Source organism: Sinocyclocheilus anshuiensis, unplaced genomic scaffold (assembly GCF_001515605.1).
Source record: "Sinocyclocheilus anshuiensis isolate Anshui unplaced genomic scaffold, SAMN03320099.WGS_v1.1 scaffold595, whole genome shotgun sequence".
NCBI lineage: Eukaryota > Metazoa > Chordata > Actinopteri > Cypriniformes > Cyprinidae > Sinocyclocheilus > Sinocyclocheilus anshuiensis.
The window spans coordinates 156,495-162,499 of record NW_015551037.1 but is presented as its reverse complement, the minus strand read 5'-3'; the positions used below and the strand labels follow the sequence as shown (position 1 = coordinate 162,499).

Genomic DNA, 6,005 nt, shown 5'->3' with positions numbered 1-6,005 from the left:
TTTATTTAATTATTTTAATATAGTGCCACTTCAAGTTCATGTAAATAAAAAGTTTAATTGCATTATTTTATTTTAATTAATTTAATTATTTATAATAATTGTACCCATTTATTTCATATAGTGCCACTCCTAGTTTGTGTAAATAAGATATATAATAATATATCTCCAGTAATAAAATGAGATTGAAATGATCCAAACATATAATGCAGTGATTGAGAGCTGAAGAAATAAAGGCTCCTCAGAAGATGTGAGATGTTCTGGAGGCTTGTGAAGATCATTCCTCCGCTGAGGAACAGTGAAAGTAAAGCTTCTGGAAACAAATGCTCCTCAAAAGATCCTGAGGATCAGATTTGAGACTCTAAAACATGATTGATGGAGAATCAAGTAAAGCTGAGCTGCTTCAGTCCAGTAAGTGTTCATCTGGAGATATTACTGCAGTTATTCTGACCTTTACTTGATCAAAATCAGTCAAGATTTGACACGAGAAGCTCGAGTACAATTACACTAAAGAGCTTTGACTGGAGAAAACACTCTAAACTCTCAATCAGAGACAGAAGACTTGCAGGAGATTGAGAGCACAGTGTTGAGCACAGTAAGAAATGTGTATTCAACACTGACATCTGTTGGTGACTTTGGGAATTAGATTTCAGGTAAAATGCCATATGCAGTATCCCAATTATATATATATTCCTTTTTATTATTTTGTCTTGGTTGCTAGTGATAATGCTCAACTTTTCCTTCCCATTTTGCTTTTATTTTATTTAGTTCCTCAGTGCTCTCTGCTTTGCTTTATATTATTCTAAATCTTTTTTTTCTCTTTCAGAATGATATGTCACTGAGCTGAAATGACCCGTGTTGAGAGGAATTGAAAACTTGACAGAGTTACAAGCCTGTTTTTATTCCTTCTTCGAAACCCCAACATGTTTATTTAGGCTACAAGGTAAGTGGATAGTAATTTACACGGCTGAGATCCAAAAAGGACAAAATGAAGCACCATTTAAGTACAATAACAGTAATTCACATGACTTACATGAGACCAGAAATTCATTATTGACTGATAATCTTCTTGCAGTTCTATAGAAACCTGTTAAAACATATTGAAACCCTCAGCATAAAAAAAATGATAAATTTTCTCTTCCAAAATATTATCATGGGGGAAGTTACTTTTAAAAGCAATGCATTACAGTAATGCGTTACGCCATAAAAAAGTAACTAATTTCGTTACTTTTTATGCATTTCATTACTTTTGCATAACTTTTTGTCACCTGGGCTGGGTTGCTTATTTGTTTTGCACTGAAAAACATACAAGTAAGTGAAGTAAATGGCTTTCCTGTAGCTCAAAGTGTAGAGCAAAGTCATGGGTTTGATTCCCAGGGAATGCATGAACTGATAACATGCACAACGGTACTGTAGATGCTTTGAATAAAAGTCTGACACTCTGCTGATCCCATTCATTGATAGTTTGCTTCTAGTTCCTGCCAACATCAGAATAACACGTGCAAGCATGGGCGACACCCTGAGCAATTACATCAACAGAGAAGGGATTGCTTCCAAAATTCATAACTTACTGACTTTGTGTCTAATTTGGAGTTTGAGAGAAGAGCTGTGCAGCTGAAATGTGCCTTGATAGCTCGATCCCAGGAGTGTGCATTAAAGCTGGAAGTTCTGGTGGCCTCTCGGATTGGTGCTTTTGTGAAACTAGTGAGTGTTATAGGCAACCGTTTCAGTGAGGCATTGGATAACTTGAAGGAATTGACTGTGAAGGTTGAAAGTGTAGTTGAAATGCTACCAAAGCATATTAGTACTTTGATATGTTCCATCATTGAGGATGCCAAAATATTTCTTAGCTCGATCAACACCCACGGTTACACAACGCTGGATGGGATCTTCCGTCCTGAGAACAGGCTTAACAATCCTCTTCAGATTCCTGCAATTTCAACAGCTCTTCTAGTGCCATCTTTTGGAAAGCTGTATGGTGAGGTCAGATTTAGCAGCCCTTTATACAACGTCAGAACCTCTGCAGAGTTCAAGAACGCCTCAGAGAGACACCCTCTGTTCATGGCTTTTATTAACTCTAATGGATATATCACATATTTGTGACCCTGCAGCACAAAAGCAGTCTTAAGTCGCTGGGGTATATTTGTAGCAATAGCCAAAAATACATTGTATGGGTCAAAATTATCCATTTTTCTTTTATGCCAAAAATCATTAGGATATTAAGTAAAGCTCATGTTCCATGAAGATATTTTGTAAATTTCCTACTGTAAATATATCAAAACTTCATTTTTGATTAGTAATATGCATTGCTAAGAACTTAATTTGGACAACTTTAAAGATGATTTTCTCAATATTTAGATTTTTTTGCACCCTCAGATTCCAGATTTTCAAATATTGTCCTATCCTAACAAACCATACATCAATGGAAAGCTTATTTATTCAGCTTTCAGAGAATGCATAAATCTCAATTTCGAAAAATTGACCCTTATGACTGCTTTTGTGCTCCAGGGTCACATTTCTTTGACTTCAGACCAACAGGCATCACTGACTCTGAATGGATCTGCCTCTAACAATGCTAATCCTTCATCTTTCTCTCTTGAAACATCATACAAGCACCAGGTGAACTTCCCCTCACACTCTCTGTCTGGTGAAGTCACCCTGATTCAGAAGACTGTAGCTTTCCAGGATAATGCTGCAATCACCCCGACAGTTAAAAATGAAGGAACTGGCAAATTTACTCTTGATGACTTCTCTGAGGAAGGCACCTACATTTTAACATGGGCCTCAGCACACTGGTTACTGGCTGCACTGACGGTGCACTTTTGCAGATGAAGGTGAACGCTGATGCTGTTGCTCTAAGCCAACTTGAATTCAATGCTCATGTTGAGACAGAGGCGCCATTTATCAAGAACAGTTTGCTGGTTGTTTCTGGAAAGGCTTGCTTCAACGATATGCAGGTGGAAATCAAGGCAGCCCATGACACCGAGCTTGTTGGACCTGTCAGCGGTGTCTTCTCTAATCCTGCAAACATCATGACTTGTCCTTGTGCGGTTGAGTCTTTGTTAAGCACTGTTGATCTCCAGAATGACTACGTTGTTACCTTCAACCCTGATGTACGAGAAATCAGCACTGTGGCAGATGCCTCTTTCAACCGTTACAACTACAGCCATAACTTCACAGCCAACAATAACGAATCAGAGGTGGGTATTTATTTACGCTGTTATGAATAGCAGCTTTGAGTTCTTAAATGCTGCAGAAATGTGTGTGCCAGCCATTTTCAAGATTCCAGCAGTCAAAAAGCTGAAGTTGAATGGTGATACTGGCCTGTGGTTCTGGTGGCCTCTCGGATTGGTACTTGATCACAAATGACCAGCCCATTGATCTAAATCTACTGATCTACTTTGTCATCAAACAGGTTTGCATTCAAAACGAAGACTTTCTCTCGTTAGTACAATTCAAGTACAGCACTATCATTAATGCATTTTGGTGATTTACCTTATGCAAAGGTTGTGTATGAGTGCTCTTACAATTTCACTTCTCCATCTATGCTTCTGGAGTATCAGCGTGACTTGCGTTCCCGTTTACCACAATTAATATCAATTATTGTTGAATGCAAGATAAGGTATTGAACTAAACACTGGTCTTTATTTACTGTATGCTTGATTACCTTGAGCCTCATAATCACAGACAAGCAGAGCCAGAATAATTTTAAAAGTCATTCTCAAGCACAGTGATGTAAGCATGTTAGTCAATTAAGTTGATGATTAAAGCCCTGAAATATTGCTTGACCCATTCAACAATAAATGGATCCTTTTACTTGACATATACTCAGCTCTTCTTCATTGACAAAATTTACATTAAATTCAACATTTTTAAAAATGTTTTGCGTTTTGTGATGTTCATTGTTCTCACACACACACACTCACACACACACACGCACACACAGACACACGCACACTCACTCACTCACACACACACTCACACACACACACACACACACTCACTCACTCACTCACTCACTCACTCACACGCACACACAGACACACGCACACTCACTCAACACACACACACACACACACACACACACACTCACTCACTCTCTCACTCACTCACTCACTCACTCACTCACACGCACACACAGACACACGCACACTCACTCACTCACACACACACACTCACACACACACACACACATATATATATATATGAGTGTGGGGGGTACTTAGGGAAATGTTAGACGAAGTTAAATTGTGAATAAAAATGATCAAATTTACTTAAAGATGCTGGGAAAAGATGCTGGGGAAAAAAAGAGTTTTGGACAAGAAATTCAAATGTCATGTGACTTAAAAACAGCACATCATTGGCTACCTTAAGGTAGCCTGCCCTTTTAATTCCCATAGTGCAATAAAATGATTGCAAGGAAATTAGTAGAAATTAATAGAAATATATATATATATATGTATGTATAAATGTACCTTTGTAGGAAAAGATCACCTCTTACTATATGTGCAACATTTTTACAGAACACTGTCATTATTTATAAATAATTTATGAAATGGAAAAATTACCATGTTATTTTATGTAGGGCAATGCAGAGCTTTCGCATTAATAAAGGGAGGTTTATCCTAAGTCCATCCAGACGTAACTATGTTTGCTTAATTTTTTTAAATGAAATATCTCATTTAAATCTAAGACATCTTATATACACAACAACAACAAAAAAAATGCAAAAAAAAACATAATGAGCGCATTATGTGACGTACCGAGGAACGTAAGTTCGTACGTCATGGTCACGTGGTAAGATTTGAAATTAAACCTCGAATCGCACAACAACACTGCTGTTAGCAAACAGCATTTCGGATATATTATTCAAGCGGACTGCGACGAAACAGGAATATTTGATGACTTTCGGAGGTATAGTCGTGATTTTTATAACTTGTACATGTATATCAGGCGCAAATATAATGTTTTGACGGTTTGAACATGTTTTGCTAGCTGTAGACTGACTGACAGTAACGTTAAATGAATATTAACCCATGTTACTCGCGTTATTTCTAGTATTCGGACTACAAACAACCTTCAAAGCAAACAATCATGTTGTATTGATTAAATCAAGGGCGTAGGTTTGATTTTGCTAGGGTCAGTTTAGTAGTCGCTGAATATTAGCCTAACGTTACATCATGTCAAAGCGTCTGTGCTAAATTCTACACCCTTGAATTATATCACAACTATAGTTTTCTGTTTTGTACACAGAGACATTCTGGTCAGATTTATTTATATTCATCTAACGTTAATCTCATTTTGTAAGTAACTTTTCTTTCTGTTTTAAATATGTTTTCTCTGGATTGTTTGACTACTCGAAAGAAAATATAGGAAAATATAACTTAATTTGTGTTTCCTGCTAGCTAAATTTCACATAAAAAAACAAAAATCTGTCCCTTTTCTTTATTCAGACTTGATCTAGACGGGTACATGGAAACTATCCAAAGTTCTGTTAATCCTTAAGCAGTGAAAACTGCATCTCTGTATTTATCCTATCTGTGTGTCCTCTTAAAGGGATAGTTCACCCAAAAATGAACATTTCCTCATGATTTACTCACCCTCAAGCCATCCAAGATGTATATGACTTTCTTCGTTCAGATGAATACAATTGGAGTTATATTAAATCATGTCCTTGCTCTTCCAAGCTTTATAATGGCAGTGAATGGGTGTTGAGATTCAATAGACCAATAGAAGTCCAAAAAACTGCGTCCATCCATCATAAAAAGTGTCCCACACGGCTCTGAGGGGTTAATAAAGGCCTCCTGAAGCAAATCAATGCACTTTTGTAAGAAAAATAACGTAATAAACGTAATCTCTAGTTTCCGCCAACTGTCGTACGCGTGTACACGAGAGAGTGGCGTTCTGGTGGATGGCATAGCACATAAGCGTAGCGTAATGTCCGGTGAGAATATGCTAGTCTCGCGAGAACCAAGTTTTGTTTACAGGAGTAAAGGAGATTTGCTTCA

General features: G+C 37.3%; 1 protein-coding gene across 1 annotated transcript in view; it reads left to right on the top strand.

Moving 5' to 3' along the window:
* The first annotated feature begins 4,776 nt into the window (after nucleotides 1-4,776).
* Nucleotides 4,777-6,005, top strand: part of bub1ba (BUB1 mitotic checkpoint serine/threonine kinase Ba) — a 40,845-nt gene continuing 39,616 nt past the window's right edge. Inside the window, exon 1 of the mRNA XM_016450875.1 lies at nucleotides 4,777-4,911. The gene's annotated coding sequence lies outside the window, so the exon portion shown is untranslated. The remainder of the gene's footprint in view (nucleotides 4,912-6,005) is intronic.